The sequence below is a fragment of the Aythya ferina genome (assembly GCF_964211825.1).
Source record: "Aythya ferina genome assembly, chromosome: 17".
Lineage (NCBI taxonomy): Eukaryota > Metazoa > Chordata > Aves > Anseriformes > Anatidae > Aythya > Aythya ferina.
This window is the reverse complement of record NC_140316.1, coordinates 9,707,763-9,725,324: the sequence shown is the minus strand read 5'-3', so window position 1 is coordinate 9,725,324 and position 17,562 is coordinate 9,707,763. Positions and strand designations below refer to the sequence as shown.

The 17,562-nt window shown below is 37.9% G+C and overlaps 1 long non-coding RNA gene across 6 annotated transcripts in view; it reads left to right on the top strand.

Annotated features, from left to right (window-relative positions):
* Nucleotides 1-989: 989 nt before the first annotated feature.
* Nucleotides 990-17,562, top strand: part of LOC311446186 — a 265,671-nt gene continuing 249,098 nt past the window's right edge. For 5 of the 6 annotated variants that reach the window (XR_014698788.1, XR_014698789.1, XR_014698790.1 and 2 more), the window contains exons 1-4: nucleotides 990-1,069; nucleotides 2,960-3,038; nucleotides 5,173-5,248; nucleotides 8,138-8,233. This is a non-coding gene — a long non-coding RNA (uncharacterized lncRNA). Of the gene's footprint in view, nucleotides 1,070-2,936; nucleotides 3,039-5,167; nucleotides 5,249-8,137; nucleotides 8,234-17,562 lie in introns of those variants that run through there. The other variant, XR_014698793.1, reaches the window with a different exon arrangement.

The following is a 17,562-nucleotide window of genomic DNA, read 5'->3' as shown; positions in this document are numbered from 1 at the left end:
GTTATATTAGCTCCTAAATAGCAATACATTTACTCTATTCTGTGTGAAACTCCAAAAGCTGTTTAATGGGAATCTTGGCTGTTCCCTTGGACTGCAAGTTGAAAGGGAAGAAATGTCTTAATCTGTAAGTTGAATGCTGAGCCCATATGCATGGGCATATGAAATGGGCAGCATCTCCCTAAGCAGGAAGGATATCACAGTGAGAAAAACTGGTGTACTGTCTAAAGACAAGCCTTCTGTTCATGTAGGAGGGAAGTTCATCAGTTCCCTGACATGGAAACCTGTGTCTTTTGCAGTACTGATACAGATAACACCACAACATGGCTATGTTTACGTTGATCTTGTTTTGCTCTACAATGGGGATGACAACGTGTCATTCTTACTCAGCCCAACAACATGTTCCAGCAAAAGAGGGTGATTAGTGTATTCTTCCGCAGTTCTGCAAGGGAGGAAGAAAGGAGATGAGTGTCTGTCCTCCTGTCTTTACCTCTGTTGTAGAGATACTCCAATCAAATGCAGAGCATTTAAGTCTGGTATTTCAGTAAAATCTGATATAATTTCTCTTCTGCTGCTGAACCGTGTGGCTACACACAGGCCTAATGATTCCAAATTTGCTGCTGTGTAGAGTACTGTTTATCGATCAGGTAGCATGTGTGGGGTGCTAGAGCATGTTCTCTGTTTCTGTCTGACAAGAGTGAGTCATAGTCCCTGAGTCTTTTCTCCATAAACTGATGATACTTGAAAATTAAAACATTAATTTTTAAATGAGCCTGATCTTGAGAGGCATAGAGCTACCCATCCTGGTAGATCTGTATTTCCATTTCTGATCATGCCTGATGACTTATATTTGGCATCATTAGTAACACATGATAAAAACACGTTTACAGCTCAGAGGTCTACATTTGGCTTTTTTTCTTTGTCCATTATGCTCTTTACTAACCTCCTCGTCTATCTGACGGCTGACTAGTTATTCTCTACTCAAGAGGGATGGAAGAAGGAAAAATCTGGTGCCCAATCCTGAAAAATGCTATCTGCTCAGCTCTGAGGAAGCCCCTTGGATGCTAAGAAGGTGATACGGTGGTTATGAGAACAAAGAATTTCCATGACACACTTTTCAATTCAATTTCAATGTTTGAAGAAGTCAGTTCATTAGTTTTACCAGGAATTATTATTCAGAACTAGATGATCGTCCCTTCCATCTCAAACCATTTGATGATTCTGTGACTTATTAAAAGTGATTAATAGGGTAAAAATTAATAGGGTAAAATTAAAGTTCAGAATTCTGAGTATGTATTAGTGGACTTGTGTATGCCTTAAACGTATAGATGCTTTTGAAAATTTGATCCTGTCAATACAACCTCTCTGATCCTCTGTCTTGCTTCTCTAGAATGTAAAGTTCTTCTAGAAGTAGAAGCCACTACTAGATATATTTTCATGGTGTACAAGAATACCAGACTTGATTTTTTTTTCAGTTCTTGAATGCCTGTCATGTTGTTATACAGCAGTCTTTTGAACTGACCTTTTACAAGATCTCTGGGGTATGCAGCTTGGGCACAAAGTCCATGCAGAGCAAACTTGTTCTTGGATGCCCTTAATCTCTGAAGCAGTTGTACAGGCCTTCAACTGCAGCTAAATTGGCAGGGCTTCTGGGGCCAGCGCTAAAAGGAGACAAAAGCAACTCAGGCTGTCATGTAACAGTGGAATAACCTTAGGTAGTGCTGCGAGATAGCAGGTAGAGGACGTCTTTGTGCTGTGCTAATGCTGGGAAGTTAGCCTAGGAGTTAGGCATATAGCTCCTGAGAGCTTCTGGAAAGCAAGACAAGTGAGTTTGCTTTCTTACTCTTTTTTTTTTTTTTTTTTTTTTGTTAAAGTTGATTCTCTCTTCTACTTTATCCCCCTCCTTCCCCCTCTGCTCCCTAAGCCTGCTTTTGATTTGGTTTTATTGGCTAGTGAAAGGAATCATTTACTAGTCAAGGGCCAAGCAGTGACAAAGGAATGCAGGTAAATTAGTTTCAGTTCCTATTTCTCCCTGTCTTTCTCCTTTGGAATTTGAGCTGTAGAAAATAAAGTCTTTTCACCCATTTCCCCCCCCACCCCGGCCCCAAGCCTTCTTCTAAAAGGATTTCCCCCTCCCCTGTAAACCTCTTTCAAGAACTTCTTTTTTGTGTCTAAGAAAACCCCATTAAAGTACCTAAAATGTCAAGGTGTATGACACATTCAATGAAATCTGACTGAAATGCATTAAAAAAAAAGGCTTTTTGCATGCACATTAAAAATGCAGAAATTAACTGCAAGTGCCATAAAGCTTATTTTAATGAATAACTATGTACATACTAGAAAGTTTTACATAGACATGTATCATGCTTCAAATGCTAAAATATAGTTAAAGTTTAAACATTTTGCTGAAGAAAATATGCAAAAGAACTTGCAGAGAATCAACACGGAGAAAACCTGTGTGTTCGGTCTTTCATCACTCAGTATTATTGAATTATTAAGCACTAAACTAATAGTAGTAGCAGTCAAACTGTCCATTCCCTTTTTCTTTCGTTTTCTTTCTTTCTTTTTTTTTTTTTTTTTTTTTCAATTCTTTCTTTTGGAAAACTGTGCTTTCTCTTAGTTGAAATGCTTCAAATGTACCCGAGTGTTTCTGAACAGTACTCTTATGCAAATATCATTAGAAACTCAGGGCCTTCTTTTGTGAATTGCATTGGTGCCCTTTGTATTTAAAGTAATCCAAAATGCTAACAATGTTAAGTAGTACAAGGTGTTGTGTAGTATACATGACAGAAAATTGTCTGTTTTTCTTTGATAGCTATTCCTGTTATTTCCATATTTTTATCATAGAAATAATAACGATTTATGTTTTTTTTAACCACGCAAAGAAGTTGCTTATTCAGACTTTGCCATCTTCATAATTAGATGCACTTTGTGTCTTCTCATGCACAACTCAAACCTGAAGTACTGAAGAACTCAGTTATGTCTAGATAACAGGAAGGTTTTGGACAGCAGCTGGAGGAAGCCAGGAAATGTAAGTTAAGGTTGGTATTCCCTAGTTACTTCACACAGTTTTAAGTCAGTTTTGTGGGAAGAAGCACAATGATGAGAGAAGTAAGAACACAGCATTAGTTCTAAGACTATTTCCTGGGTTTTGTTGGTTTGTATCATAACCTTAATAAAAAGATCTTCATTTCCTCAAAGAGGGGGATTTTTCCAGAAAGTAGTAACACATACAAACATTTTTTAAACATAAAACCAGAACACTGGCAGTTGGGAAAATGAACCTGAACTTGAGAATAATTTCTTAGAAAAATCTCCTGTCAGCTCTCTTTAAGCTGCTTTGTAATTTCCCATCAGTATTTAAATGACTGGTAGCAATCAAAGAATTTCTTCTCCCGACAGCCCAGTATCTTTCATTCAAATGCATGATAAAGGTCTTCTTTACAAATGATTTCCAGGGGTCAGCATTTCAGCCTGCTTTTGCTCTATTTAGAGCCCCTGGGGTCAGTTTCTTGTCTCACAGCAGATTTAGGAAAATTTTTTGCTCGAAAGCTGAGCAGTCTGATGGTCTGAGTGAATTTGATAAGAATAAGATCAGTTGTCTCCTTACCAAAGCAATGATTTGGTTAGAGCCAGATGCTGTTGTAATGAATTGGAAGAAGTGTGCAAGAAATTGAGATTTTAGTTGTGCAAGAACTGAAGGGACAGGGTGCTTGTTCCTTGCTTAGTATGGAAGAATAATTTGGATAGTGTTCTCAAGATGGTTAATGTTTGTGTATATGTGTACTTAATGATTGTCAAATTGTAGTGGCTTTTATCTGACATACTCGGTCCTTTCTACTACATGATTTTGTCAACAGAATTTGAAACACTGCGACATGCACACATTTATAACTACTTGCAAGACAGACATCCATTGATTGTATATTAAACCTTGTTTAAAGTCCTACAGACTATTGAAAAAGTGTTACTGTAAGTGTAAATTGATGTTTTGCATTGACCTGTCCTATGTAGCTTGTTGTACAATATTTGTATTTCCCATTCTGAGACGTTATTATTATGCAGATACATTTTGCACAGCATTTTGTTGAAATATGAAACAAACTTAAGAACATCACTTATTTAATGCACTTTTTTTTTTTTAAAAAAAAAAAAAAAAGGTATGCTGTAGAGGAAAAAACCTGCTAGAATTATCAAAATCACAGGAAATATCCTACATTGTGACTGAACCTAGTATTCTCTTTACCATTGACAACGAATGTCTGTGTGCTGGTGGTTTAAAGAAAAAAATTACGTAGTCACAGTTGTTGCTGAAGTGAACTTGTAGTATATACTTCCACAGGGAAAGAAAGAAATGGTTTGGGATGGGAGAGTTCACACAATAGTAAGAAAAACACTGAAGGCAATAACACTGAAATTATATAATGATAGTAAGTGTGGAATATGTTGGACCAAATTTGAACTTAGTTGTATGTCTTAAATTGTTGAAACACTATAATGAAGGCTTTCCATCTCTGTAGCAATTTTTGTCAAAGAAAAAACAAAACAAAAAACAAATGGATCAAAAGTATCTTAATGTCTCAAAATATCATGGTTAGTTTTGTCATGCATCCACAGAGATACTTTCCATAGTGAATTGTGTGTTTTAATGAAGCAATAAACTAGATCCATAATCTACCGTGCTTTGGATAGTTTTAGTACACAAAAAGTAACTATTTTTCACCACTTTGAAACCAAACAAAAATAATTAATTTAATAATAAAGATAATTTGATCAGTATGTAATTACCAGCTTTCTAAAACTTGTACTGAGTAAAAACAAACACAAATATGACAGACTTTTCTGTAATGTGAACTCTTTACCCGCTTGAGTTTATTGATACCACTAAAGGAAAGAGATTAAAAAATTGTGGGAAGCCTATGATGATAATGGTTAAAGTGTCAGGAAAAAAAAAAAAAAATCAGTTTGTTCATGAAAACTTTAAACAAGTCTATGCAGTTCTCTGTGTGCTCGCACACCTGAGCAGTTCAGACCCATAGGAGGTAAGTCTTGCTGAAGTAGCCAAAGTCAGACCCTGACTAAAGTGGATTTAAAGGGGAAAAGTTGAATATTTTTTATTTTTTTAAAGTGTTTGAAATAACTAAGCAGTTATTCTCTACCCTCTTCCCAGTCCAGCTGTGAGCAGGAAAGATCCTGAGCGTTTGAAAATTTCCCTTCCGTTCTGTCTGGAGAGCTGCAAAAGAAAGGCAAGGTAAGGAGGGCGAGGCGGGGGAGGCAGCGCTGCCTCCTCCGGCCTCCAGGGGGCACTGTGACACCACGAACTCCCGCCAAACCTGGGACTGGTTTAAGGGCTCGTTTCAACGACAACAAAAAATCGAACTTTGAAATCCTTTTTGTCTTCAGATGTTCCAAACCAGTATTCCAGCAAAGGAAATGAAAAAGGGAAACTAAACGAGCTTTCCCCCTCCCGCCTCTCTCTGGTTTCTATTTGTAATACTTTATTTCTACAACAAGCTCAAACCACTAGAAAGGCAAAAAAGAAAAAAAAAAATATGAATTTTTCCTTTTTCTTTTCACTGTAAACTCTGTAAAAACAATAAAAAAAAATTCTGGTCTATATTAGATGGCCTGTTTCTTGTTTCTTCTTATTCCTCTTTTTTCTTTTTGTTATGCTCACTGAGCTGTTTGCATTTTAATTTTGGAGGAGGAGGGAAAAGAGGAAATAATCTTTTGTAGAAATACACAGTAATTACCAGTTGGACTAAAGTGGAGGCAGCAATTGATGGCATAAAATGGTTATGTTTTATGTCAAAATACTTCCAAATGGCAGAAAATTGTACTGGAGTTAGTAGTAAGAAGCTGCATAGATGAGAAATTATATCTTTCTTAGGAAGAAAAGTGTGTGTAACGTTCTAAAGAAAAATTAAATTCAATATCTGATAAAGATTTAATTTTTGGTCTCCATCAGACATCATAGTAGGTTCTGAATACAAATAATAAGTAAAATAAAAGAACTATAGTTGATGGATACATTTAATTAGGGTTTATTTACCGTGGGCTATATAAACACTTTTGTTTCTATAAGGGGAAGGATTTGTATCTGCAAGTTCTGCCTTGAACATTTCAAGTTAAAAACAAATGTTTTAAGAAAAGAAACTAACATAAAACAGCCCAGTGTTGGCTTTTGTGTCTTTGTAAATGTCTGTGGCTGTTTCTTCTTGTCTGAGGGAAAGAGCCATTCATTAAATTAAAAGTGAACCAGTTAAACTGGACCTTTCATTGAAGAAAGTCTCCCAGTGATCCGTGCTTTATTTGGTGGATTGTCTTACAACACAAATAAACCAAGCTTTTTTTTTTTTTTTTTTTTTTTTTTTATCTTGGGATCTAAAAATACTAGAAAGAAAGGAAATCCAAGCAGGGCAGAAAATACTAAGAAATAATCTCCTATTAAACAGACCCTCTGCCTCCATATATCTCAAATTGTGAAAGTACACCAGAGAAACAGACTTGTATTCCTTTCTCAGGTTAAAAGCAAGTGACAGAGGAAATCGAATTCAAAAGTACCATCAATGTTTGCAGTGTTCAAAAATAGATAGAAATAAATATACACTAAAAATCCATGGTTACTGTCTGCTGGCAGCTAATTACTAAGTGCAGATGATACTGCTTCCTTCGAAAAAGAGTTGAAACCAGAGAATCCTATGTGTATGAGGATACTTAAAAATGCATGGATATTCAGGGCAGTTTCAAAATATTTTATTTTATTTTTTACAGACAAAATACTTCAGAATTTATTTAAATATCTTTTGGCTGATTTAAAACATTCACATTCTCTTTCTTTTCAAATATTGTGAAGAGCTTCACAAACATTGTGTGATAGACGGCAGCAAAGCAACCAGTGGACTTTGTAAGAACAATTACAGTAAAAGAAGCAAAACAGCTTGAAAAATATTTTTATCTTTTTATCTCCTGCAAAGTGTTTTTATTTATATTTTTATTTTTGTGAGACATTACACGGAGTATTTCCAAGATTGAACTCTTTTTTTTTTTTATCATTGTGTACTTAATGAAAAATAAGCAGAGTAGCGTACTCTGACGTGCAGGACTAAAGGTTGGAAAAAAATGGAGTCTTACACACTGAAACTGTAAGAATGTGTAATATTGAATTTTGGAAGGCTGCTAGTGGCTTGGGATAATTTATATTTTTGAACAGTGAAACTCATACTGTAAAGGATTCCAAAGATGCCCTGAATTGTCTCTTGATGATCATGCTGATGGGCACTAATTCCTTCTGCATGTCTTATACAGGCACATACACTCATGTATACATACATTCACAATTTTTATCTTCTGTGGGCTCTAAAAATAGTCTTGCCTTTTATCTTTGCCTGTCACTAATGTCCATACGTAAATATAGCACATCCCATAAAATCTCTTCTGTGCCCACAATGAGCCTCTAATTAATACTGCATATAATTCCATAACATTTATTATTAATAAGTATTAATATAATTTTAAAAATCTAGAACCATTCTCAAGATTATGACTCTGACCTAACATGTCTGGGATGAAAAAGTGCACAGAGTGGATAGCTGCATTTCTTATTCTCTTGGCATAACAATCAAACAAAATTAAATGAAATCAAACAAATCAACACTAGGACATTTTAATAACCTGCACTTTCTGTGCATATGATTCTTTTTAGTGATACAGACATGCTTGCTCTGATGGTGCAAAAACAAACAAAAACCTCTACTAATAAAATTACCATTGTTTGTAATGGTTCTAAGTTTAAAGAAGAGGATTTGGTATGTGTTCATCTGCGCTTGTGATAGAAAGTATGTGCAGGTTTAAACCCTTGTAGTTGTATGGACTGTTCTTCTAGGCAATGTGAAGGGGAACTGAGCAGGACAGAAAGGGCTGTCAGACAGCTAAGTGAGAGAGAGTGCAGTGGGCCTAAGAACGGTGGAAGTCTATCTGTGTGAGAAGTTAGTGATAAAAGCTCACAGGGAGAGGTGGGGAATAGAGAAAATCTCTGTTCCCTGTGGTATTCTCTGTCCTCATCTTCCTAGAAATCTGCTGAAAGTCTGTGTGATGTTTAACGCTGGAAACAATAGTGGGAATTTTCTTGTATCAATAGGTCTTCTCAGAATGGAAGGAGTATGGAGCTCAGCAGATTTCTGCTCAGGACTGTCCAGCCACTGTGGGAGTCATTGCTTTCGTCCCTGAGAAAAAGGTACTGCAGCCACTCCGTGTAGACCAGGATCACGTAGGGTACCAGTCGCTTCTAAAGTGTAGCTACTTCTAGGGTAAAGCCTAGGAGTTAACACTGCACTGGAAGAATACAGAGCAGTTCAAAGTCTTATTTCTTAATCCTTTAAATTTTATGGGACTTGCAATGATTTTATGCTGTTTAATGCAATGAAGTGGGAAAAGATAATCTCTTCTAATAATCAGTTTGTAAAATCAGCTCATGCTGGTGACTTGAAAATTCTGGTCTAGTAGAAGTTGGAAGCTAAACTGCTCTTAGCCAGACCTGATTCAGAATAGTTTGTTTCTGTCTTAGACCAAACTAAAGTACTTTTCTGACTGCCATCCTGTCTTAGGAAAACAGATTTTCTGAAGGCTTCAATTCTCACGTAGGTAAATAAAGTAAGGATTCAGTGTATTTTCTCCATCCAGGATTCATCAGATGGGTTTAGCTCATTCAGAAAATCTATTTTGTAATCCCGCAACCTAGATATCAGCTAAGCCTTTCTGAAAATCTGGCCTTTTGTGCAAAATGGAGCAGAATGCAAACTTTTGACAAAAACCAAGGTTACATGCAAGGGCCGTTAGGTCCTGGGTTGCAAAGTGCTGCTTTCATCAGTGGTGACCACTTAAAGCTGGGAGCTAGAACAGGTAAGTGTGGGCTACCGTATATGTGATTTGCCCAGAAGTTTTGTTTATAAGTAGAAAGGAACTTTGTGCTTTGCCTGTTTGCCCAGGATTTCCTGACATTCAGCAGCCTTGCCGGAATGCTACTTTTGCTGTGGTTGCTGAATGTCCATGGGCACCACAAACACAGCTGCTGTGTTGTACTGCAAGGTAGGATGTACCACACTGTGTGATCTAAACAGAGAGTAAGCCTGACGCGTTCTCAGCACCCTAAGCTGAGTGCACATGCTTGTAATCAATTGTGGAACACATTCAGATTCGTTGCAGTCTGCACGTAAGTGCATATTGCTGTCTAGGAGCCCTTTCTATCCACCAGACAGTGTTGTGAACAGCTTGCAGTGTTAGGAAGCGAAAATTTCCAAACGCTTTGTACACTTGAACTTCAGACAGTTTCCTCATACTAATTAAAGCTGGTGAGTGGGAGTGCACCAGTGCTCTTCTGGCATATGACTGGTTTCTAGCTGATACAGATTAGAAGGGTTTGGTGTAGCTTAATAATAGTTGTGCTTCGAAGAAATGTTTGGTTTATACAGTTAAAAAGGAAAAAATGTTTTGTGTTGTAAAGGCCTAAAGGGCATAATCTGTACTATGTGATCCATTTGCGTTACAAGCTACTACACTGAAGCACAAAACAGCCACTTGATTTCTTAAGCACCTCAAGAGGAAGAGAGGCAGGGGGCTCAAGGGTGGAGAAGAGGGGAGCAAACAAACCTTGGCTAAAGCTTTCACAACAGAAGTTTCATTGTTTTAATTTAGAAAAAGTCATATGTGTAAAAGTTGCATGTTTCCAGTGTTTCTATTAGCACGTATAAATTGCAGTTGTTAGAAATCTTGTTACCGATAGGAATGCATTTTCTGTAAGCTCTCAGAGAACAGTGCGGGAAGCAAAATAAGAAACAAAAACCTTTTTCCTGTTTTTTTTTTTTCTTTGCAAAGACAAGAGTCACCTAAAAATGAGGGGATTAACTATTATGAATCAATAGGAGGCACTTTTGAAAGAGGAAGCATTGCCATCCAGATTTGAGGGAAATGAAGCGTTTATTGGAACAAAAATACCCTCTTTGTTCAAATGTTACTTCATTGAATTGTGTATTCCCTTCTGAAGAGCACGGAAAGCAATTGAAGAAAATGTTTTATGCCACTCTTCCTTTCTTTTGCCACTCATGCCTTTTTCTTTGTCTTCCTGTTTCACCTTGTTTTCTGTGTGTCCATCGTTCTCATTAAATTACTAATCAATGCTTTTCTAATTAATGCCAGTTTAATTTAATGTTTAATGAAGCTGTGTCTGTGTGGGGTGTTTGATTTCTTTTTGTGATTCTGGCCTAACCATTGAGATTAGCAGCATCTGTACAAAGCTGCAAAGTCCCTTGGGGCACTGAGCAACAATTCAAACTCGTTTTCTTCTTACAAAATGAAAGTAACTGGCATGTAGGATTAGTAGAAAGTATCCTCTTCATAAAGTGACTGGGACTGTTTACCTTGCAGCTTTCTGAATCAGTTGGAATTTGTTCATTTTCTTGTAAATGATTAAAGGTGGTGGAGTTAGGTCCAACATTACTGTAATGTGGCTGCAAATTGAGCTGGAAAAACTGCTTGCAAACAAAACGATGTGATAAAGCTGGCAAATTTTGTCTGTAAATATTCCATAAGCGTTTTTACAAGCATACATGTCATTGGAAAATATTCAAAAAATGTTGCGTATAAACGTATTTCAGCTTGTGGGTTGCTTACAAACAGTTTTCTGAGATGGTTTTTCCTTGACTACTCACAAATTTTTATGCCATTGGTCTTATAGATCATGTGGTTTCATTTCTGTTTGTTGATTACATGTCTCACAGTGCCACAAGAGCCTTATCAGCAAGGCTACGTGTACACTGACAGAATAGACACTTATACAGAGGTGGAGGGACATAACACTTCATAACATTTTCTTTACCTACAAACAAAATTTTTCTAGCATGTGTTTGCAGAGGATTGACCTAAAGGGTAGTCATTACTGCTGAACTGACTTTGTGGTTTGTTCTTCTCTGGGGATCGAGATATACCAGTGTTCCCAGAGAAGCACTGCTAATCTGAGTGGTCCTATGAACTGTTCAGCCTGTTTTTCAGAAATTCTGGGAAGTGCAATCCTAGGACATACTTAGTGAAGCCTTGGAGCCCTCGTGTCTGTAGGCCTCAAGACAGCAGTGTTGTACAATATCTCCCCAAACAGCATGAAGCAACAGGCCACGGTGTATTTCCTGAGACTAGCAGGAGGGAGTGCAGGAGTGGGGGTTGACAAGACAGTCTTTGAATGTCAACATTGAACCAATCGTTTGGCATTACCAGATCTGTTAAGAGAATAAGGGTTGTGGTGAATAGATGTCTAAACAACCCAGTAACTTCCTCTGAAGAGAACATCCAAGCAGTCCTATGATTGCTTAAAAAAAAAAATAGGAAAAGGTGTTGGTGTTGTCTCATAAACACACACTTAATGCTAGAGACAGTGTTTGTTATTTCCAATCAAATGATTACTTTACTGAGGATTTCTTTTTTCGAGTGGGATTGGAAAGACATGTCGCTTGTGTGATGGATTCTATCCATCATAATCTAGCTCTTACTGACTCTGTGGCTCCTCCTGTCATGGTAATTAAGTTCAGCCTCTGCTGGCACCAGCACTGCATTGTTTAGATGAAGGTGGACCATTATTAAGGAGCATCATCATATTTTTCCTAAGAGACTCTGCATTGAAGCAGAAAGCATTTAGGACACATTTTAGCTTATTTTGAGGTTTGTTTTTATTTCAGTAGAAAGATTTGCAACATGGTTATGTCTGTTTACGCGGTAATGTGCAGAAGGAGGGTATAGATCAGAGTATTTAAGGGAAACAGAAAATGTACGTACTTTGAGACCTGTATATGCTTCTTATATAGCCCTCACCCACTGCTTCATACAACCGCTGTTTACATTTGGAGCTAGTGGTTTCTTAAATGCTGAGAGCCCACAATTGAGCCCAGATTTCCAAAAGTGCTTGGCACCCAGCAGTTCTCACTGAGACATTTTTATGGCCAGATAATCAAAATTGCTCAGCATGGAAGAAGCTAGGGAAGTTAGAAAAGCTAGCCACTTACTTTAATTCCCAAATAGAGTCTGGGTTCCTCAGAAAAGCTGGTTCATTTATTACAGATCCAATCACTGTGTGCCTATCCTGTAAGTACATTTTTCTCTTATGGACATAGAGTCTATAATATATATCCTTCAAAAACTTTCCCACTTGTTCTTCCATATAAATTGTAATTACATTAGTTTCATTGAATTTGGAAAGCTGTTGGTACTATACGAAAGAATCAAAGTTCAAATGAAAATCAGATCCGGTAATTATAGGATTTTCTGCAAGCATTTTTCTTTTCAGGCTTGACTTGGAAATGAAATAAAGACAAGAGACACCCGTTTCCAGGTTAGGAAGCAAACAAAACCAAATTGTAAAGGGTGAGGGTTGCTTAGATGAACTGCTTCTTATAAAGCAGTTTGACAGCTGGAAAGAAAAACATTGAGGTAACTTGTAAAGTGAATAAGCTTTTAGCTGTTACTTTTGCAATTTCCCACTTAGCGTTGCCTGTCCTACTGAGCAGAGGGACTTGGTAGTACATAATATGCCAATAATAATAGTCAGCATTTACTTTGTACTACGAAGACATTAGCTAACTAGCCCAACACCCCTGCAAGGTGAGGAAATAGTATGATTGCCACCTTGCCTCTGGCGCAGCAAACACACTAGCAGAGGTTAAAGTCAAGGTTTGCCAAGAAAGTTGCTGGTTGTGTTATTCTTCCCTCATTTCTTCTAGCAGCTGCAGAACCACCTCTTAGTGTCTCAAGATGCATGCTTCCTCTGCGCTGTTCCAAGGGTCTGATCCTTATCAACGAGCCCAGGAGAGGTGGATTGCTTGTAAACTTAGGTCTGAAAGGATTTTACTTAGCTAATAGCAAGCAACACTGTGGCTAGCTTTAGGGAAGAGATGCATAAGAAGTGGCTTGCATGGTGTGGGTTGATGAATTTAAAAGGAGCTTGTGTTTTAATTGCTTTGGTACTTTTGAAAATGTATGCATAAGTCTTTTCTTCAAACAAAAGGAGCTTAAGCTTTTTTAGACAAAGAGGTCTCTGACTCTGACTTGAGGCGTTATGATACTAACTGGTTGCAAGTTCATTCTGTTGTTGGATCAGCTTCCTTGAACACTCTTGTTAGGGAACCTTTGCCAGAAATTGTATTTGAGGCTGGCTTAACATGGTGGTAAATGAACTCTTTCATCTGCTTTCTTCCAGCAGCAAGTGCTAGCTTAGAAGCAACGTGCTGAAAAGGAAGAAACAAATGCGATGTCTGTATGCTTTTTTTAAAATGGTAATCCTAATAGAGGTTGCTACTACAATGTTAAAGTATTTTATCTATTGTCCTACAAAATACATAAACAGTTTGAGATTTTTTAATGGTATTTAGTATGTTTTTTCATAATGTGGGGTATTTGTGATTTATCTTTTCCAAGATAAACTTTTTAAATCTAAGTCTTCTCTCTACTTGCTCTCTTTTCTGCTTGGCTTGGATTTTTTGCTTTGAGTATATCTCAAAATCTAGAATTAGTTGTACAGACATTTGATTGCATAGTGCTTCTTCCTACCACTACAACTTAATTTCTATGATTGGGGATATTATGCTGTGTAGTATTGCAAGCAATTTCTTGTGAATGATGATGTAAGCAATGGTTTGCAATGGATTCTCTTAATTTTTCATCTCAAGTGCTCAAGAGAAGACGAGATTTGGAGATAGCAAGGACAGAAGATAAGTCTTTAGGAAGGAGAGGTTTCCTGTGCAAAGAGAAGGCAGTTGCATATGAAAAGCAACTTTTTTTTTTTAAACATCTCTGTGAATTTCATTTTTCTCTTAAGAGAGTTTTCCTTCCAAACAAAAAATTTTGCTGATTGTCTTGCCCTCCCTTTCTTTGTTTGTTCTTCCCTATTAAGTTATTGTACCTGATTAAATGGACTTTTTGTTGTTACTTTTTTGGTAAAAGATGAGGCTTGAAATTGGTCCAGTTGATAGTAAAGGAGTATTGAAGACCCCAGATGTGATTAGCACAGGGTAAGGAGGTTCAGAAAACCAGTAGTCATGTCAGTGTAACTTCTGTTCGAATCTGATGCTCTAGATAACAAGCATGTTAGTGCTTTCCATGTCTCTATCCTCTATCTCTGGGGTGGGGAAGTAGGTTCAGAAAATAGTGTTGTTTATTTGACAGGCAAACAAACTTGTGATCAAATGCACGGATGACCAGCAATTGCTATCATTAAAGGATCTCAGACAGTGGCTACTTCCTTGGGGGGCCATTAAAAATCCATTGGCAGTTGCATGTGGCTTAAATATACAGCTTGAGCTCTTGCTCTTGCATTCTGCCTCCTTTTGCCCTTGTAATTTCTACTGGAGAATTATTTGTCAATTCCTTAACTGAGATGTTTAGTTCCCCTGGTGGGGTAGAGTGCAGACAACAATTCCTGGTAGAAACCAGGATGGTAATTTCTACCATCCTTCTATCTGGATGGTAGAAAAAGAGATGATACTGCCATCTACTTCAGTGTTTTTATTTCCAGTCCCCCATGCATTGTTGTTCCCTTTTTTTCTTTCTCCTACCAGTGGTTAAGTGAGAAGGAGAAGACAAAGTTAGGTAACAAGGTTACTGCTGAGGCTCCAAACTCAGATCTCTCAATAACTTCTGTCTGATTCCAGATGTGAATCTGGAATGATTTGATTACCCTGCAGTGTATGCAGACCAGAGAAAATTGAGTCCACATGAGCTACTGTCATCTCTACTGACTTGACAAGAAAAGGTGATGTTAGATTTGCATCTGTCTTAGTGTTATCAAATCTTTCAGTATTTGGGGTGTGTTGCATTCTGGAGTTTCATTAAAATTTTATCGTTAACGAAAGAGTCAAATTGCTAGTCTTCCTGGTTGTAGCCTGAAAGGAATAGCCTGAAAGTGTGCTCCATAAGTGTGATAATGGATGGGAAAACAGGAGGCAAATTAAAATAACTCCCACTTCTTTCTTTTCAGAATTCAAAGATACTGTCTGCTTTTTGTTTGTTTGTCTTTTCGGCTTTAGGATCCTGTGACTGACTTTCAAATTCCTGGAGCTGTGAATTTCTGCTTTGGTTTTCCAAGTGTGCCCATCCAGTTCAGGACTGAATGGGAGAGAGGCAGCTCTTAAATCTCTGGCTGCTTAAACTTGTGTAAAGAATCATACTGGGAAGCTGTTGGAATGAAAAGAAATGGTGATAGGAAGTGCCGCACTTACTCTCAAATGCTCAGTCTGGGAGCAGAATTTGTACTATGGAGAGTGGAGATATTACATGGCATTTGCAGCAGTGCATGTAAATATGGATGTTGAAACTGGGACGAGCCATGTCCGTAAGATGCCATCAGTACAGATACTCTGTTTCTGTGGGGCATGGCTACAAATGCCTTGGATTCAATAATTCATTGAGGGAACATATTTGCTTTACAACCCCTCATGCAGAACTCTCTGTCATGCTGTTTGCAAGCCCAGAAACAGCCATTATAAAATGAATCCTTTCTACTGTTGAACAAACATATCAAGACCTTCTGATATTTCACTCACCATGTAACATCACAGGCCACACTGCTCCAGGAGAGCCTGCTTAAGCCTTTTGTTTCAGCAAAATGCACACCTGCCAAAAATAGCATGAAGGCTTACCAGCCAATATTTCTTCAAACAGTGCTCCTACCCTCCCACATCCCAAGCAAAGAATGTTTGTGTGTTGCTGCCAATTTCTGCCAACGGTTACAAGCAGTGGGGAATGCAGGAACTGCCACTAAGTTTCTGGAAGAATAAGGCTTGACATATTTTGGCCAAAGAGAAATCCGTAATCCTTAAGGAACAAAGATTCTGTTTTCATGGAAATCAGTCTAATGGGAAGGGAAAGGCAGGGAGATGTAATTCTAATTCAATGGGATGTATACAAAGTAAGCCAAAACAGAAAGCAGTTCTGTGATTTTAGTCCCATTAGGGTATATCTGGAGTGTAGCCAGCTGCTTCAGTGGAGTTGCTGTGGATTTACCCTCGTGAGACTGACATCAGAGTCTGGCTCACAGGAGCAGCTCATCTGACTTCACCCACTGGTAGCTAAGGTTACTATCTACCTCGCTGAGAGCAGCTCTAGATGTTGACGTTAGGGTATTTCCAACCACAGTCTTTTAAAAATTTTCTTTTTTGAGGGTAACCAGCATCTGCTTCAAAAGTATTTAATGACCTTTCAAAAGGGAGCAGTCCACAGGCAAGGCAACACTATGCTACAGTGCAAGCCACCTGCCTACTGGAAAGAATGCATCTATTGATGTGTGCAAAATAGTTTCTTGTTCTATGACACTGACATTCCTTCATCACTCAAGATGCTCTGGGTAGAGCTACCATGCAATGCAGTTTCTGATTTCTCATTGATCCTTCAAGGTACATGTTGTGGAGTACATCTTGAACTAGACTTTCTTCTTTAAGAATAGTCTTCCTACTGTAGTTCGTATACGCAGTAAATGAACTTAAGGACAAGGATGTCCAGAATTTAACGTGCTCAGTGAGGCAATGATATGGTTGTTTTATTTAGTCCTCTTAATTTCTCAAACAACTGCATAATCTTTAGTGGAAACCCCAAAATGGATTTATTGTTTGATTAATCAATGATTCCGTTCCTTATCAGCTATGATTTGTTATTAATGGAGCCATAACAAGGCTGTGCTGATTTGTACAATGCTGATTTTTCTTTGATGAAGTCAAGAGCTGAAGAGTAATAAGAATTCTCCGTGGCTATATTGAATTAAATACTGTGCATGGGGTCTGTTTTTTTTAAAAAATAATACAAATTAATATATTTTTTTAAATTTATTTTATTTTTGTTCTCCTAACCTTCCTTGTGATATGTTTTAAGTAGAAGGTCTGGGAATTTCCCTTCTTACCCTACCTCTGCATGTTCAGTAACTTTGGGATTTATATTATATGGCTAACACTGGGCTGGAAAAAACATTCACTAGGTTTACATCTTTTTTTCTAAATGGAACAAAGTATCACTTTAGGTTTTCTTTGAACCAACAAAGAGAAATTCAGTTACAGAACAAGCAAATTCAGTAACAAAGTTCAGGCCCGTTGGTTGTTGTGTTTCTGGGCTTCAGAGTAGTTTTATGTGGGTCTAGATTTGAATTTCTGGTTGGATCTCTGGCTGCAAGTAACCCCGAAGTATCTGTAGGCTTACAGTGTCAGCCAGTAGCTGACAGCGTTTACTGATGATCTGAACTAAGGCCTGAATTAAAAGCGTGACAAAGGACCAGGGGCGTGAAACACTGTGAGAAATACAAAGGCAAATCACTGGAAATAGAACCCTGTCCTGGTTTCAGTTAGGACAGAGTTAGTTTTCCTCCTAGTAGCTGGTAGGGTGCTGTGTTTTGGATAAGGACGAGAAGAGTGCTGATAACATGCTGATGTTTTAATTGTTGCAGAGCAGTGTTTACACCAAGCCAAGGACGTTTAAGCTTCTCGCTCTGTCCTGCCAGCAAGCAGGCTGGGGGTGCAGCAAGAGCTAGGAGGGGACAGACCCAGG